Source organism: Sorex araneus, chromosome X, assembly GCF_027595985.1.
Source record: "Sorex araneus isolate mSorAra2 chromosome X, mSorAra2.pri, whole genome shotgun sequence".
Taxonomy (NCBI): domain Eukaryota; kingdom Metazoa; phylum Chordata; class Mammalia; order Eulipotyphla; family Soricidae; genus Sorex; species Sorex araneus.
In genome coordinates, this window is record NC_073313.1 from 232,427,106 (window position 1) to 232,447,306 (window position 20,201).

A 20,201-nucleotide genomic window follows, 5' to 3' on the forward strand; every position below is an offset into this window, starting at 1 on the left:
AGCACTGATCCCACCACCACTTCCCTCCACCAATGCTCCCAGGTTCCCTCCCGTACCACCCACTCCAGCCTGTCCTCTTGATGGGCAACTTCTCAAGCTCGATTGAGTTTTCTGGTTTCTGTATTGTTGACTCTGTGGTTTGGGTATATGGCTCTGTCATTCCTTAACACCACCTTTGTACCTGACTCCCCTGACCTGGCCTCTGTTTCTTCTCATCTGTCTCTTCTCTTCCCCTCCACTCTTTCTTTTCCTTACCTATATTTCTTTTCCTTCCCTATATTTGGGGCTAAGATTTATCTGGGCAGCTCCCCTTTAGACCATTCCATTCCCTCATCCAGTAATTCTATATACCACATATAAGTGATATCATCCTGTGTTTATCCTTCTTCTGGCTTCATTTAACATGATGTCTCCCAGTTCCATCCATGTTGCCACATGATTTTGTCATCTCTTATAGCTGTGTAGTATTCCATTGTGTATGTATCTTCATGATCCATCTATCTGTCATTGAACATCGAGGCAATTCCAAGTCTTAGCTATTTTACTGAGTGCTGCAATGAATAATAGGGTGAGTATGTTCTTTTGAATGAATGTTTTTCTGTCCCAGAAATAGATACCCAAAAGTGGAATTGTTGAGTCATTTGGGAGCACAGTTCTGAACCTTACATACTATTTTTCATAGGGATTGCACCAGAGAAACAGTCTCACGAGCAGTGGTTTTCTTTTAAACCACAACCCCACCAACAGAAATTCTTTTCAGAACTTTTGATACGTGGCATTCTCACTGGTGTAAGATGATATATCATTGTCATCTTGATTTGGATTTCCCTAATAATAACTGATTATGAGAATTTTTCGTGTGCCTGTTGGCCATCTGTTGGTCTTCTTCAGAGAAGTGTCTGTTCATTTCCTCTCCTATTTTTGATGGTTACTTTTTATTCAGATTTCTTTTGTTGTTGCTGTTGATCTTTGTGAGTACTTTATATATCCTGGATACCAACCATTTATCAGCTGTTGAGTGCAAATATTTTCTCTCATTCAGCTTTTAGTTTTAGCCTTATGCTTCCTTTGCCATATAGACATTTTAGTTGGATATAGTCCCATTTGTTTAGTTTTGATTCTGTAGCCTTTGTCATCATATTGTTGATGATTCCTTTGAGTTTTAGGTCTTGGAGTGTTCAACCCACACTTTCTTCAGTGTACTTTATAGATTCAAGTCTATTCTCAAGATCTTTTATCTACTTTGAATTGGTTTTTATGTAAGGTGTGAAGCATGGATTCAGCCCTAATTTTTTGCATATGGATAAAAAAATCCCACTTGGAGAGCCCAGCAAGCTACCGAGAGTATCCCACCTGCACGGCAGAGCCTGGCAAGCTACCCATGGCGGGTGTATTTGATATGCCAAAGACAGTAACAACAAGTCTCACAATGGAGACGTCACTGGTGCCAGCTTGAGCAAATTGATGAACATTGGGATGACAGTGCTACAGTACTATAGTGGATAAAAAAATCTTTATTATTTATTTTCATATATATCATCTAATGCTTACTAAGAAATTCTATTTTTAAAAATATATTTCAAATTTTATTTGGCTTGTTTACCCACACTCATATATTAATTTCTCCTAGTTATCAGTAAACACTAAAAGACTCCATTTTAATTTTTAAAATGTATTTATTTTTAATTAGTGAATCACCGTGAGGGTACAGTTACAGATTTATACATTTTTGTGCTCATGTTTCCCTCATACAAAGTTCGAGAACCCATCCCTTCACCACTGACCATTCTCCACCACCAGTAAACCCAACATCCCTCCTACCCTCCCCAATCCCATCTCCCCCCACCCCACCCTGCCACTGTGGCGGGGTATTCCCTTCTGTTCTCTCTCTCTAATTAGCTGTTGTGGTTTGCAATAAAGGTGTTGAGTGGCCACTGTGTTCAGTCTCTAGCCCACATTCAGCCCGCATCACCCTTCCCCCACATGGCCTCCGACCGCATTATACTTGGTGATCCCTTCTCTGAGTTGCCCTCTCCCCAGAATGTGAGGCCAGCCTCCAAACCATGGAGTCAACCTCCTGGTACTTATTTCTACTATTCTTGGGTGTTAGTCTCCTACTCTGTTATTCTATATTCCACAGATGAGTGCAATCTTTCTATGTCTTTCTCTCTTTTTCTGACTCATTTCACTCAACATGATACTTTCCATGCCGATCCACTTATATGCAAAATTCATGATCTCCTTTTCTCTAACAGCTGCATAGTATTCCATTGTATAGATGTACCAAAGTTTCTTCAACTAGTCATCTGTTCTAGGGCACTAGGGTTTTTTCCAGATTCTGGCTATTGTAAACAGTGCTGCATTGAACATATAAGTGCAGATGTCATTTCGACTATACTTTTTTGCTTCTCTGGGATATATTCCCAGCAGTGGTATTGCTGGGTCAAATGGGAGCTCAATATCTAATTTTTTGAGAATTGTCCATATTGTTTTCCAAAAGGGCTGAACCAGTCGGCATTCTCACCAGCAGTGTAGAAGGGTCCCTTTCTCCCCACATCCTCTCCAACAGTGGTTGCTTTTGTTCTTTTGGATGTGTGCTAGTCTCTGTGGTGTAAGGTGGTATCTCATGGTTGTTTTGATCTACATCTCTCTGATGATTAGTGATGTAGAGCACTTTTTCATATGCCTTTTGGCCATTCGTATCTCTTCCTTGGGAAAGTTTCTGTTCATTTCTTCACCCCATTTTCTGATGCGGTTGGATGTTTTCTTCTTGTAGAGTTCAACCAGTGCTTTATATACCATTGATATCAACCCTTTATCTGATGGGTATTGTGTAAATATCCTTTCCCATTCTGTAGATAGTCTTTGTATTCTGGTCACTGTATCTTTTGCGGTGCAGAAGCTTCTTAGTTTAATGTAGTCCCATCTGTTGATCTCTGTTTCTACTAGATTGCTTAGTTCCGTGTCATCTTTGAAGATACCTTTATCTTCAATATAGTGGAGGGTTTTGCCGACCTTGTCTTCAATGTACCTTATGGTTTGTGGTCTGATGTTGAGGTCTTTAATCCATTTTAATCTGACTTTTGTGCATGTTTAAAAGACTCCATTTTTAAATTATTTTTTATTGACTCACCATAAGATAGAGCATTACAAAATTGTTCATGACTGCATTTCAGTTATACAATGTTCCAACACCCATTCCTTCACCAGTGTAATTTTCCAGCACCAGTGAAATACTTCATTTTATAAGGTAGCAAAACTCCAAGCTTTAGGAAGATGTAAATACAAATATTGAGACTAGTTTTACATAAAACAAAATTTATAACATTTTAAAATAATGTAGCACAATCAATAAATTTTAATATCCTAAATATTTCACATACATCTTTCTATATGTTTTATGAATTTACTACTATGTATTTACAATATAAAACCTTCACAAATATTATAAATTCAAGATATATTAATAAATATAAATGCAAATTATATTCTTCCCTCACACCAATGAACTCTCTTCAATAAATACCAATCACATTAAGTTTCTTAACTTATGCTTTTCACATAACACACAAATTATCAATTCAATTGAAAATTCAATCAAGGCCTACCAAAGAAGATAGGCACAAAATGCTAACAATATAAGTTGTTTCATTTCCATGTCCCACAGAAAACAGAAGTAACAATTGTTGAAACTCCCACAGTTTGGGTCTGACAAACAAATTAAAGGTCTGGACAAAATGTCTGCATTGAAAAACCCATTTGTTTTTTTTTTCACAATACAGTTGAATTTGTTAAAGAGTTCAATATCTTCTTGTTTATGAAGTTTTAATTTTACCACTATTGGGTTACTCAGATGGAATAAACAAGAAGCACCGCTGTTCTGCTCATTGTGGTCATGAATTACAGGGCCCCGGAGAAGCATGTTGAGGTACTTTGCAGTCTTGATTTCAGTGTGTTATGTGTATTCTATGTACACTTCTATACAACGTACATGTAGACTTTAGAGCTTTTCAAGCAAAGCTATAGCTGAACTTGGCGAGCAAGTCATGCTGCATTTCCCTAAGGGTAAAAGCCAAAATTGACAGCATTCACTTTGTGTTACGGAATAAAGCTTAGCAATCAGGACCATGCAGACCCCTGCCACATAGCTACTCACTGATTTCAATTACTTAGCCTGATTTTCTTGACAAAGTAGACTTATTCATTTAAATATTTCATTCTCTGGAAACATAAAAGCAATAGGAACTTCAGGAGAAAGTGATCGTGTCATCTCGAAGTCTCTAATATGGAAGATACAGAGATTTTAATCCACTGGACATGTCCTAACGCCTTACAAAAAAAAAGTTAAAAGAAACAGCTTAGAGAAAGTTCAAATAGGATTTTATGAAGAGAACAGATAAGGAAAATGGGGGAGTCCCTAAAAATGAAACTTATACCTCACTCTGATGAATAAATGTAAAGATAAAGAAATCAGTATGACTTCCCCCAAACTCTCTGATGAGATTAGATTTCGAAAGAATACATATATAAAGGCAAGAAAGGGCATGTAACCAAGGACATGAATCGTGAAATGTATAAGAAAATTGTCAGAATCGTTAATGTGCTGATAAGGCAAAGCTTACAAAAGTGACAAAGGCAATAAAACCTATCATTTCAACTCTGTTTAGATCACAGATGTGAATGAGAAAGTAAAATGTACAATACTGGAGATGACAGTAAAATGCTAGTAGATGAGAAGCATTTCAATCAGGGAAAATTATCTTCAAAAGTTAAAAAGTCCAGCATGGGTTAAAAGGGTCTACAAATTTCCAGAAAAGAATGGGCAGCTTAAATGAATCCTACACTACATCTCCAGAGGACTCGCACCCCAGGAGTAAAAGAGAATTTACAAGCATGATTGTGAGGTGACCTGGGCTAATCACTGAATCAAGGAGAACTTGAAATATGTCAGGTGACAGGAAAAAAACAAACTCACTTTGGGAGTGGGTGATGTTATGCTTAGGGGTAGATTCTAGAAGCAATAAATAAGTAGATGTAATGCTGTCATCTTTCAAAGTTCCAGAAAAATTTATTAAACAGGTAGTCTGTAGACAATGCAAAGTAAAATGCTAAGCAGTAGAAGCTTGTATGAATTCCTGATGAAAGTGCTCTCAAAATGGGTTTGACGCCTTTTTTTGGTAAGGTAAATAGTTGAGAGCCCTAATGGGTACATGCTGTTAATATAGTACAGAGAAGTTCCTAGAAGATAGTCTCTTTAATAAAAACTAATGTGAGAAACATGCTTTAAAGGTATTAAAAGTATTAGAAGGGAATTCTTTTTAATTTTTTCCCCAAAGAAAAACATGATTTCCTCTTCTAATTATATAAGCATTATTTTATAAGCATGTAGACATAGTATTTTCTTATCTCCAAGACACAATTCACTGTGAAATAATGTTTGACTTAAAAATAGATTTAGGGATCAAAAAAGGAATAATACCAAATTTCTAATTTACCTTTATTTTTGTGTTGCTAAAATATAAACATTAGCCTTTAAATTGAGAAAATACACATATAAATTTTCTGCATTAAAATGACACATTTTACTTACTTGATTATGACATTTACATCATTTATGGCATTTGAGTATGATCTTTGACTCCACTCATTAACAATCTAAAGGAATCATTTCTAGAGAATCAGTAAGTCACTGATTCTGTTATTGTATTATTTTGGTTATTATACTTTTTTGGTTTTTCTCATAAATAATTATGGAATTTATTGTTGGAAATGTTTGTCTGTATTTCTGATTATTTCTTTAAAGAACATTTCCAGAAGAAAAATTATTGAGTAAAAAAATGTTCTAGAGATTCTTGATGCATAATTCCTATTATTTCTCAGAAAGCTTGACTAATTTCCAGTACCACTGGCAGCAGTTTGAGAAAAGACCCCTTTTACCACCATTCAAATAATTTTTCCTCTTCAGAAAATTTTGTTTAACTCTGTAGACAAGAAACAAACCAGTACACAAATCTCAAATTTATTTTAACTACATTGATGACAGTGATAGTAACTGTTTTCCATACAAATATTATTATCGTGCTTCTTTTGTAAATTGTGCATTCTTGTTTTTCTAATGTAAATTAATTATTTTCCTTGGCATTTATTATGTGGATTTTTAAAGCAAAGATACTAATTATTTTCTATTCTACTTGTTGTAATTTTTGTACTTTTACATTAAGTATTTGTGTCTTTTTTTAAAATTTGTCTCTTTTTTAGCATTTCATCCTAAAAAGCATATGCTTTTTCATTAGAAAGTTTACAGAACATACTTCAATTGTTTTTATCTGATATTTGATCTTACCTCTAGTTTTTTGTTTATTCCTTTTGTTTGGAGGTAATGTCTTGCTGTTTATCTTGTGCGTGCCTGTGTTTTACTCTATGATTGGTATTTAGATTGCTTTTTATCTTCCACAGCCATTTGGGACATAGACATCGTTAAAAAAAGAAACTGGTGATTGCGGCTAAGTTTTTCAAACTCATATGTGAACCTTTATTTCTCAAAATATCAAATTTATGAACCAAACAAACCACTGACTCTCATTGTATGATATTAGAAATTTTGTATGTTTAAACTCTTCTAGTAATTTTATCACTCACTGTCCTTTCTTGATATAATCTGGAATTAGGTCCAGATTATAATACTAAAATATTATTTTCCCTTTTATAACTTTACAAATAATTTGAATATTGCTTTAAAATAAATTATATTATTTTGCATTCAATTTTATGTCCTCAATATTTTAATATGTTTATTTACTTTTATTGCTCACTCTTACTAGCTAACTTTTTGTATTAACACTTTCATTTGTCTGAATCCTTGTCACTTTATGTGATTCTCTAACAGCTAGATTTTGAAAAGTGAGAATAAAAGACTAACCTACCGAGTTTTAACAATAGGTATGGAAAAGTAAAGATGAATAAGGCTGGCAAATTCAAAAAACTAGGAGAATTGAGTTGCTATACTCAATTCTGAGTAGATTACATAAGTGATGGTTAAAAGAGCCAACAAAAGTATGATTATTTTGTTAATAAGCATCAGTCAGAACTCAATAATGGCAATTTCATTTTAGGTACACGCCAGTCTTTGCTTAGAATACTTGGATCAGTTCTGAACCATCTTAGCATTCAAAATCTAGAAATTAGCCACAAAGGCTACAAAGAGAGAAGAGTTTGGAAACCATGTCCTTTACAATTAATAGAGGAAACTAGGGATTTGAAATTAGGAAAATGCTGATTTAGGAACTCTGTAGGGTTTATGTAGTAACAGCCTATGATTTCTAATAGAGACACTTTGTTACTGGGGAGAGGTGGGCAAGAATAAGTGATGTTTCAGATTAGATTTGATCACAAGAGAGTTTCTGAAAGTTAGAGTGAATCAAAATTGGCCTGAGTTGCCTCAGACCTACCATAATTCTCAGTCATTTGAAAATGTACAGCATTTAATGAACATGGAACAAAACTTACAAGACTTACATTGGTAGAGAAAAGGCTAATTCGAAATATACTGTAGCCAAGTGGTCATTGTGTATAATTTGCCAGCTCTCTCCTCCTTGCCACCTCTCCCCTCACTGACTGCTAACATCTCTGCTAAAGACAATTTTCATCTGCTCATTCTTTCCCCCACTTTTGTCTTTAAGCAGAGCTCTGCTTTTGCAGGGCAAATCCCTGGTTTTAATGCCCGAGATACAACATATGAGAGACGGAAGGAAAGTGGTAACCATTTTTGCTGCTCAGTTTCTAGAATCATTTGGCTACCAAAAACTTAAGAAAGGTATGATATGTATTTTTGCTGGTCCTGCCCCCTCCCCAATTTTATCTTATTTAAGCATTGTGAGTTACAAAGTTATTCATAGTTGGGTTTTTGACATACAATGCTCCATCACCAATTCTGCCACCAATCTCAACTTCCTTCCACCTCTGATTTCAGGTTACCTCTCCTAACCCCCACCCCAGCCCTAACTCCAATCTGCTATCTTGATAGGCATCATTTTATGTGGTTATTAAAGTTTGGGTCTTGTGATTTCATTGTTGTTGACTCTGTGATTTGAATATTTAGCTCTATCATTCCTTAATGCATCAATGTACCTGAATTCCCTTGATTCCTGCCCCCATTCCTTCTCATCTATCTCTTATTCCCTTCCCCTTTGTTGTATTTCTTTCCTTTTCCTCTATACTCTGGGGTCAAGGGTCATCTAGGCATCATCACTTTAAACCATTGCATTACCTCATCCAGTTACTCTAACTACCACATATATATATAAGTGATAGTATCTTATTACGTCCTATCTACCGTAATATTGCTTGATCCCCATGAACAGGGTATGAACAGATTCAGAAAAAGTGGAACTGCTATTCTGAAATAAATATATCCCCAGCCAAGAATGACTTATACCAAGTATCCAATGGAGTAAACAGAAGTTGAGGAGGGTTGGAACAATAGTACAACATGTAGGGAGATTGCCTTGCTTGAAGCTGATGTGGGTTCAGTCCCTAGCACCACATATAGTCTCCTGAACCCACCAATGATTCCTCAATGAAGAACCAGGAGTAAGTCCTGAGGACAGACAGGTGTGCCCCTTTTTCTGCTCCCCTCAAAAGAAAAGTTGAAGGAAACCTAGACAAGTTTGAGATCTAGCATAGAGCAAGAACAACATACAAGAGAAAGAAGGAAAAATCAGCATGAGGCATGGACATAAAAATCAAGGATTCCAAAACTACCACCTTAAAAACTGTTTAATAAAGTTATCATTTCGTAAGCTTCTGCAAGTTTTTGTATGCTAATTTTATATACAGAAGTCAACAACTCACTAAACAAGTCTGATATAGACCTTTTTCACAGTACAATGGTTAATTTTATGTGCAAACTTGGCTGGGACATAATGATCAAACATTATTCTAGAAATTTCTGCAAGGAGGATTATTGAACAATAGTAATCTTTAAACCGTGGGTTTTGGTTAAACATATTGCCTTCCATAATCTGGGCAGACTTCCTCCAGTGAATTAATAATTCACCGTGTAGAATAATATAGTATTCTTTAACCTATTTTACACATAAAGGCTGGCACAGAGGTGCAGTTAAAAACCACCTGATCTGCAAGCAAGCAGGAAGAAGAGTTCAGTCAACAGACAGCCTTCAGACTTGACTGCAACTTTGGTCTTCCTAGTGTAAATCCCAAAGGTAAGGATCCACATTGGGCAGGCTGGAATGATGGAACACTCATGTACTCAAAGTAACATCTTGTCTGTACAGTCACAAGAAGAAATTTTTATAAAGATAATAGAAACCTTGAACAGGATGGGTTGCTAATCAGTGGGCTCTAAACTGAGGAGTAAATCTCTGGGGCTGGTCCCCTGAGGCATAGAGAGTATTATCTGCAAATGCAAAGTAAAGCTTAGATTTTGGGGAAAAGGATGAAGGGAGCCTGGGGAAGGGTGAGGCAAGGACCTCTAGCCTAGGTCATCTGTCTGCCACATTCCACTTGTATCCAAGCCACTGTAGAGACTTTGGGCTTGTGATCCTCCATAATTAGAGGGTCTAATAATTTAAAATAACTTTTATATACACACATCTTTCTATATGCATTCTATTGCAATGTTTGTCTGTAGTATACTGACCACAGGTATACAAATATGCTATATGTTGTGAATATAAAAAGAGGCTCTGCCTTTGAAATATTCAGATTATACATACACCAAATTCTAGTACTCTCTAAGACTTTACATGTTTCTACTAGATTGTAGATTCAATATAGGATTATAATATATTGTGTTTTATCTAGGGTTACTATATAAAACTATATTACTATAGCTTTCAAAATGCCTTCATCTATTTACATATTTTAGAATTAAGTGAAATATGTGAGAAAGTATTATTTAAATAAGTGATGATAATCAATACTGATATATATTGCTAAATGTATTATCCCCAAATGTTAGTAAGTTCTTCAGTGAAATCTTCTTGTATATTATAGATATCTCATAGTCTGGTGCAGACCTTTCACTAAGAGAACACCCACCTAAAATTTACAGCAACGGTTGTGCAAGAAGCTTTTTGTAGGTTCTGCAGAACACAGAAAAGACCATCTGTACTTTAGAACCTTATTTTTGAAAGCAAATTATCCGATGAGTGTCTACCTTTGGGTACCTCATTCTGCAATTGAGAGGAGACTTCTTCCCAAAGATCACATTTTTTATTTCATCTCCCATTACACAACTCCACTTAGGTCTGAAATTTTGCATCCAAAATTCTTTGAGCTTTTAAGATAGATGTGATTCAACATAAAATTTTCTAGGAAGAGTTAGCTTTCTTTTTTTTTGACAGCTTTTGAATAAATGTAGAGCAAAAACAAAACAAACAAGTAAAAAGAATTATCTTTGTATTTCTTTGAATTTAAAAAAGCAATAGAATGCCATTCCATGAAAAGCATGGTGATATCACACATATATAAATATTTGTATTTGGATGATACTGACAAAATAAAGCCTAGAGAACACCAAATTTTGTGATAAGTCGAATACATATGAAGTATGTTGTCTTATTGCTTCCACACTTTTAGAGACAATAAATGTTAGTATTTTCTTGCTATTCAAATATTTTTGTTTCCAAATAAGTACAATATAAAACAAAACACATCAATAAGAGATAAAAATAAACAATTGAACTTTCTAGAACCTTAATAGATTGTTTTTAACAGCACCAGTGATAATCCAAGCTAATGATATTCCTATGAAGTTGAGAATTGAAAGATTATAGTCAAATATTCTTAGACTTCTAGAAATTTGCTATTGACTGATGGTAGGATGGAGCAACCAATTCACAATATTGACAAAAGTATTTATTTTTGATCTTATATATTTTGCGTTCATGGACCTATAAGCTACTATCTGACTATATAACAACAATCTTTAATTCCCAAGGAAATTTAAAATCCTTCATATTTTGTCCTAAAGCTCATACTGGCTATCGTAGATTGCTCAGAGATATATGACAAAGCCAGCAAAAGCATGACATTTGAAACCCAGGAGGATTGAGAAATATTCAGTTAGTGCATCTGATGATCATTCTCTTGTAGATACCCAGAGGGTAAGGATTGTACCCACTTTAATTGTTGGATAGTGGCTTATGGGTACTTAATAAACACTATCAAGTAATTAGAGTGATGATGGGTAACTGTCTCTGATGTTGTTACCACTTGCTAAAGAATTAAACTACATTTATACTTTCAGTAATTATCTTCCATGCCAAATTGTTCCCATATGGACCCAAACACTGCAATTTTAGGCTGGATTCACACCATAGCAGTGATTACTTAATTATTCTACTGTGAGCAGATCTCAATTTTCAAAAGAAACAACTTTCACAACTCATTAGACAAATCTTTGGCCTGCTGTAGGTATTATTATCCAGTAAATTGAGGAGGTAGGTGGGAGTGGGATGCAGAAATTTTCACTGAAGACAGATGGCGCTGTAAATATCCTACTAAGCTATGGCACTTCACATTCCACAACTTTTTAACAGCAGTTGCATTACTAATAATTCAAGTATGTAACCTTAAATGTGCTATATATACACATGCAGTATACCATAGCATTTTGGACTGATTCTGGGAAACTTCAACGAACAAATTTGAGGTTACTGATTGGGAAAAGGTATGTACTCTAACGTTGAGGTATCTTCACCCAAGTACAACCCCTTCTGGTCCAAATCTTCTGATCCAGTTTCCTACACTATTGAATAAGAACATTTTATTGAGTCTTAGAGTAGGAATAAGTTTGGTTGGCAGGTGAAGGAAGGTATAGAGGAATTAATTTTTAATAGCAAAGTCACTTATTTATAGTCTTAAAAAACATTTACCTTTTAATTGTGAAGACATAGAAAGTTTCTTTACAAAAATTCAAAGAAGATAAGTTTTAGGAAAATGTAGATACTTTTTAAAACATAGCAAGAAGACAGCAAGCACACCTAGGGACAATTTTAAAGCACAGAGTTGTACTTCAGCTTCTTCACAAAGGCTTCTGTGGTTTTTCTTTTTTCCCATTGAGTCTATAATTTTTATGATGATCATTTCTTGAAATATGCCACATGCTGATTTGCAATTCCTTTGTGGAACTGCTGGCTTCCCCCATGGTAATGTTACTTTCTCTTTCTCAACTGATCTTGATTTGATTGAAATAATGTAAAGTCAAAATAGTAGCTGAACTGTAAAAGCATTTGTTCCAGATATAATCAGCTTCAGTGATCTACAATGGAAACACTAATTCAAGAAGAAACACCAACTTAGAGTTCCATGAGCAAAGAAAATAGCCAGGAAACACTGACCACTTTTTTTAAAATGCCTTTAGCAAGAATGTAACTCAGAAGACAGACATTTGGAAGCAGCATCTTAGGGGAGATAACTCTTTATCCAGACATGTTGCACCTAAGTCTCTCCCTGCCCCCCCCATACATTAGCATCATCTTTTTATCTTTACTTCAAGACTTCTACTCTTTCTATTCAATGTTCGTATGATGGCACAGTTCTCTAAGTTAAAAATCTTCCAGAATTGACAGATATTTTCTTTGTATGTGGCCCATCAGGGTTAGAATCTTACTTATACATGCATATCTAAGAGGGGAAACTAAGCAAACTTCTAAGTGAGCCAGGAAAATTGCAATCAATTCAAATATATCAATTAACAAATAAACAAGTGCTTTTAAAATCCCATGCTGCTATTCCAGTGCTGCAGGAGCATGCATCCATGCTCAAGAGGATTTTTAATAAACTAGACACAAAATATTCACTCACAACATAAAATTGACAATATAACTACTTAGATTGCAATATGGTATTACAGAAATTGAGAAAAAAGGAGAGCTAACACATGAAGGATTAAACCCATTAAAGGAATCACTGGCTTTCTTTGGCCTCATGTGTTCATGAAAGCTCCAAACTCCTATTCATATCACATGTAAGAAAGAGCTGACCAGACTCTTAGGTTAGCACGAATAGGATGTAAATTCCAAGTAGACCAACAGGAAAATTCCAGTTAATAACTGAAAAGTAATCTGGGCATGCCAGAACATCGAGGGAAGTCTCCCAAACCTACTGCAAACCCATAAGGAAGCCAGTGAGTTCTCTCCACCATTCATCACAGGTGTGAACAGAGATATGGCTGTGGTGGTAAGAACCAATTGGCTTTTTAAAAGGAATCCTCTGGCAGTCAAATTTATTTTTCTTTGTCATGCATGATGAATAAAATTCTACTTGCACCACTGCATAGTTTAAATCATTTCCTGGAGTGCAGTTGTGCTTTGAAACTTAGTGATCCTAATTTTAAATAACTCTTGGGGAGCAGAAGGAGCTGGCACTGCACAGTGAAGCATTTCATCACCTAAGCTCCCTTACCCCCCACCTTCAAAAATAAAAACCATTTTATATTAGGCACAAAAATTCCATGACTTTAGTCAGAGATTGAGTTTCATTATTCCATAGGTTCAGTTAACACACTCCAAATGAAAAAAATATGGACACTTGATAAATTATCTACCATGTTTATACTCATGTCCATTGATTAGAAGGATATATTCAGAAATGATTAGCATTCTGACAATTCCAGTTTATAACCTGTGAAGCTGCAAGGTATGCTTTTGCTACGCAGAACTGAACCAAAATTGAAAGAAAACTGACTCTACATTAAAACAGGAGTCTTATAGTTTATGGAAGTTTATACTATTTCAAATAGATTCCAAATTACTATGGAAAATTTTTCTGAGTTATGACAACTGGATAAGTGATTTATGGTTTTTGCATAGATAACAAATTTTATAAAAGCCATCTATTAAGTGTCCCTGCCCTACTGAGATTAAAAAAAAATACAACACTAGCCTAATAACTTGAAAAGAAATGTAGAATTATAAAGTAGGAATAATATGGTAAAAGTTCGATAATTAATATTAAAAATATGATTTATTTCCTTTAAGTCTGGTTTCACTGACTTAAACCTTTGAGTTTCAGGCCCATATATTAGAGGAAATGTGTCATAATTGGTTCATTTTGGGTAAAATGATTGATATTTAACATATGAAACCAGTTATTTTGTAGCTGAGGTTTATCCTGATGTCCTATAGCTTCACAAACTTTCCATTTTCAATTACAGAACTTTCATGCTAATTATAAACTTTTATCTTTAGAAGTGGTGCTGCCTTTTAATCATTTATGTAGTCATTTCTTTACTCTACAACCTTAGAGAAGATGGCACTGTTCTTAATTTTAACCAAGGAAGATTGTACTTGTTGAGAAAGAGCTCAAGATCCTATTAATACTGTGGGGCGCTTTTGTCAAAGGCAGAATTTAATGCAAAACAAAACATTTAAACACAAGAATTCATTCTAACAGCAAACAAATGCTTATCGATGTTAGGAGAGGAAATAGAAATTCTTATTTTTTTTCCATACCTGTGCTGTTTTTCCCCTTCAAACTTAGCCAGTCATTGGCTCATGACCCTGATGCTGAACAAGTCTTATACCTATTAACCCAGTTAGCGGAGCTCACTTTTCCTCATGGTCATCAGCTGTGCTCTGCACTTGAAAGGCTGTGCCTGGAGCTGCAGGGTGGTGTAAAAGCAAATCCTAGTCCAGAATAACCCAAATGGCTAAACAGAGAAGGCCCGCTAGCATTAACCCGAGTCATAAACCCAGGAATGGGATGGGATATGGCAGAATGTCTCAATTCTGCTCATCAAAGTACCAGTGAGTATAAATAAAATCACTGTAGCACTGTCATCCTGTTGTTCATCGATTTGCTTGTGCGGGCACCAGTAATGTCTCCATTGTGAGACTTGTTGTAACTGTTTTTCGCTTATCAAATACACCGAAGATAGCTTGCCAGGCTCTGCCTTGGGGGCGGGATACTCTCGGTAGCTTGCCAGGCTCTCCTAGAGGGATGGAGGAATCGAACCCAGGTCGACCACATGCAAGGCAAATGCCCTACCCATTGTGCTATTGCTTCAGTTCATAAACCAAAGCAATTAATAATAATAATAATAATGTAAATAATTGGGGCTGGAGTGATAGCACAGCAGTAGGGCGTTTGCCTTTCCTGCGGCCAACCGTGTTCGATTCCTCCGTCCCTCTCGGAGAGCCTGGCAAGCTACCGAGAGTATCGTGCCTGCATGGCAGAACCTGGCAAGCTACCCATGGCATATTGGATATGCCAAAATGCAGTAACAATAAGTCTCACAATGAGAGACATTACTGGTGCCTGCTTGAGCAAATCAATGAGCAACGGGATGACAGTAAATAATTGCAATGATAACTATTATTTAGTTCTGCTGAGAACCAAGCATAGTGCTCTCTACTTGCTCAGTGTTTTGGTCTACATTTTACAGAGATGTCAAAAGTTGATAAAACTTACATAGTAAGTGTGGATGGAACCATGATTTGAAGCCGCCTCATAATAAAGTCCATGAATATAATGAAGACGCTTTCAATCTGATCTGCACACCAATGACATTAGAGTCATCTAGGAATCTTTTTAGGACCATCTTTTCCTGGCTCTGGTTGCCAAAGAACTTGATTCTGAGACCCTGAGAGCAGTGTGAAGTCTAATACCTTCATTCATTTTTCTGCAAGTGATTCTGAGCCAGGTCTAGGCCTGAAACTTCTGTTCTAACTACCACTTCCCAATGCTGTTCAGGTCAAGCCACACTGATGACACTCTCTGTACTGTTCCAGAGGGGATGGGGCAAGGGTATTCCTAGGAGAGGTGTTGACCAGTGGCCACTATCTACCTCTTTTTTTAAAATGGTCACAGCCAATCCATGTAAGCTTTTATTATTATTATTATTATTATTATTATTATTATTATTATTATTATTATTGGGGCTGGAGCGATAGCACAGCTATTGGGCGTTTGCCTTTCACGCTGCCAACCCGAGTTCAATTCCTCCGCCCCTCTCGGAGAGCCCGGCAAGCTACCGAGAGTATCAAGCCCACGTGGCAGAGCCTGGCAAGCTACCCGTGCATATTGGATATGCCAAAAACAGTAACAATAAGTCTCTCAATGAGAAATGTGACTGATGCCTGCTCGAACAAATCGATGAGCAATGGGATGACAGTGATGGTCAGTGATTATTATTATTATTATTATTGTTATTATAGTTTTGGGGCCACACCCAATGATGCATTACTTCAGGCCCTCACTCAGGATTAACTCCCAACAGTGTTCAAGAGATTATGTGGGACGCTGGGGATCAAACTCAGTTTGGCCTCGTGCAAGGCAAGCAAGTCCCTTACCTACTGTACTATGGGTAAGGGCACCAGGCTATGGCACCAGGCCCCTCTGTCTAACTCTTATGTCCCAGGTCTGAGGATTCTAATTCAATGAGTACGGAAGCCAGTTCCAAGACAGGCGAAGAGCAGGTATTGCCTCAGTTTGCTAGTCATAAATTCCCAATCTAACACCCAAAACCAGAATGTGAGAACCTGACACTGCTCATTGATTGTTCCCATCATATAGGGAAATATTTGCAAGAGAAGCAAAGTACCAAATTGCTTAAATAACTTCACACAATGTCTAAGTCTCCCTGGAAAAGACTCTGGCCCTAAAGGGAATGTTACCCATAGGTCTGCAAATGGTCAATAGGTTATCTTTCTTCGAACTTCTTTGAAAGGTATGATGGGGCAAAAGTCTTGCTCACAGCTTTCTCCTATAACTTTGCTTGTAAATTGTTTTTGTTTATTTAGTTTGTTTTGAGCTACATCTAATGGGCTGTGCTCAGGGCTTACTCCTGGCTCTCTGCACTTAGGGATCCTAGCAGAAAAAGGGGAACCATACAGAAAGTTAGAGACTGAACTGGACCTGCTTGTAGACTTTTAATCTGAGCTTGCATTCTGGCTTCTTCACTCACTAGTTTTCTGACCTTGAGCAAAATGATTTCATCTGAGTCTGATCATATATATGCATTTCTTATCAGGTTTAAGATAGCATGTTACATAGCCAGTAAACAGCCTTTAAATGCCAGCTTCTTCCTTGCCATGCATTTAAAATGTGATGGTAGCCTGTGCAATGATACCAGGTCTGAAGTATCACCCAATCACAGATCATTGCTCAAGATGGTACTGCTAGACCAATACCATGAGCAATCATCTGTGATTGGTCATTTGTGTTTGGTATAATGAGTAGTCACTCTGGGGACTAGCAGATCCTGTGCACACCGCCACCTACAGGTTACCTAAGCTGGACATCTAGGTTCTTCTACACAGCCATGTTGAAGTCGCACAGCTCCACTAATGCTTTATACTGTTTTCATGTTCCTTCAGTCTAGAACAATATTTTATACCTCCTTCCTTTTATCTGGCTATTTTTCTTCCAATGATAAGATAATATCTTCTCAAAGATACCAATTGATTTATAGAGCTTTCTAGATTCCAAACTCTAGGATTTTATGTCTTCTGACAGGTTTCACAGAATACTGTATTTCAACAACACAACATTCACTGCTCTTGCTCACAACTGATTATCTCCTGTCAGATAAAACCTTTTGGTTCTGTTAATGCTATAAAGAACTTGCCTTTGTGTAGTTCTTACCCCACTAGTGCACTAAGCCAGACATATAATAGTGATGAATAATTATTTTTCGAATAAGAAATTAAACTTCAACATCATTCCCCTTTTGAAACAGAACAAATATAAGTAATTTTACCACCTTACTATTTAAACTTATACAGTGTTTCAAAGTCATCGGACTAAGTTTACCATAAGAAGAAGATGCTAGGGCTAGAGAGATACTACAATGAGTAAGGCACTTCCCACTTCCCGTGTATGCAACTTACCTGGGTTTTATCTTCAGCACCATATATGGTCTCAGGAGCACCATCATGAATTATCCCTATGCACTGGTGAGGAAGAAGATGAAGAAGGAAGAGGATGAGGACAAGGGATGAGGAGGACGAGGAGTCCGAGGAGACAGGAGGGGGAAGTAGAGGAAAGGAGTCAGGTAGAGAGGAAGAGGGAGGGGGAGAAGGAGAATAAGATGCTCCCCATAAACAGGCACAGTACTACATAGGGTGAAATAGACAAACTGTTAAAGGGAATGTCAGTGTCGAATCCTCCTTATTGGTAGCATTCTAAAACCTTTTATTCACCTGAGAACTTTAATCTATAAAGGAAGGGTTGGACAAGAAGAAGCTACCTAACTTTAAAACTGGAGGATATCTCAAAGACACATGCCAGGCTTAGAAGAAACATCAGTACAATCATGACTTAAGTTGGTATTAAAATTTTTCCATTCAGATTCATCAAGCTTCTAAGTCCACATCCTCCATTTTCTGGTACCATATCCCCCCCCCTCTAGAAATGTCTCCCATGATCTATCTAAATTTATCTTTTTAAGGGAGTTTGAAAACCTGCTTTGATAATTTTATGTAACACCGTAGCACTGTCATCTCGTTGTTCATCTATTTGCTCGAGCAGGCACCAGTAACCTCTCCATAGTGAGACTTGTCATTACTGTTTTTGGCATATCGAATACGCCATGGATAGCTTGCCAGGCTCTGCCATAGATAATTTTATAATATTATTAAATAGCATTTTGCAATAACTTAAAGATTATATAATATAATGAATTATATAATTTACAATAGAAAAGTATATCATTAAAATACCACCACTGGGGCTGGAGCGAAAGCACAGCAGGTAGGGCATTTGCATTGCACACGGCTGACCCGGGTTTGATCCCAGCATCCCATATGGTCACCTGAGCAATGCCAGGAGTAATTACTGAGTGCAGAACCAGAAGTTACACCAGTGCATTGTCAAGTGTGACCCAAAAAGAAAAAAAACATACCACCAGCCACACAAATCCATTTATACCAACTCTCCATTACTCAAAATCCCAAATTCTGTCCATAGTGTGAGAGCCTCCCCAACTTCCCCCCTGTTTAACTCTGCATCCTTCATTCCCTGGGTTCTCTTCCATTCACTTTTCTCTCTGGTGCTGTGCCATCAGATCCTCTTTCCTCTGCTGTGACTTGGCACATTCCATGCCCTCTCTGTGTTTCCTCTACCTTTCAAGCTCCAATTGACCCTTTAGAGACCACAGCAGGGAGACTTTTCCTAGAGAAACTTTCCCTTCCTCCCAATATTCTGAAGTGGTCACTGTCTAACTTCAGCCATCTTCCAGTGCCTCCATGTTTGCATGTTCAAGTAAAGTTATATTCTGGCTTTCTCTCTTTTTACAGCACTGCAAACTGAGAAAACAGAGATAAGGTATTGACCTCCTTCAATCAAACATTGAAACAGGAACATTTAAATATGTTTTAAAATATGTGTTTTGAGACACACAAAAGAATCTCAGAACTGAGCACCTTGCTGCAGAGATGACTCTACGCTTTGCAATAGGTCTATTTCACCTGGTTACTACAGACAGGAGCAGATGCTGTCCCTCCGCCTGCCCCCTGGGAATCCCAGCTGCCGCCATCTTCTCAAGGAGAAGCCCAGTGGGAGCAGTATGGCAAATGCCAGATCTCACGGGATGGGGGATGGGCCAGCCCTTCTCATCCCTTTTTCCTGATGGGACCTTGAGATGATGCCCACGAACTGCTTCCAGCTACTATTTAAGCTCCTTAATGGCCGTGATCCAGAGACACAAAAGAATCTCGGAACCAAGCAGTTCACTGCAGAGATGTCTCCAGGCCCTAATTATCTAAGATTTTAGAATTCCAGGAGCACGTGGCCACATTTGCAACCGTGGGACATTTTATGCTATTCATAACAATCAATACAATATAATTTGTCTAGCATTGCCTTTTTGGCCGCTTTGAGTGGTGGTGGGAAAATTCCAAATAATAATGGTGGGACTGGTGTCAAAATATAGAATGTAATCAAAGTACAGAGAGAGTATTATGAAATTGTGTGCCACATGGGCAGGGGTAGTGTTGGGATTGGGCGGCAGGGGGGATTGGTATAGTGGGGATTTTGGTGGCAGAAAATGTGCACTGGTGAAGGGATAGGTGTTTGATCATCATATGACCAAAACGCAAACATGAAAGCTTTGTAACTATATCTCATGGTGATTCAATAAAAAAAAAAAGTGTTTCACTGGTGCTGGGAAATGTACACTGGTGGAGGGATGAGTGTGGAACACTGTATGGCTGAAACCTAATCATGAACAGTTTTTA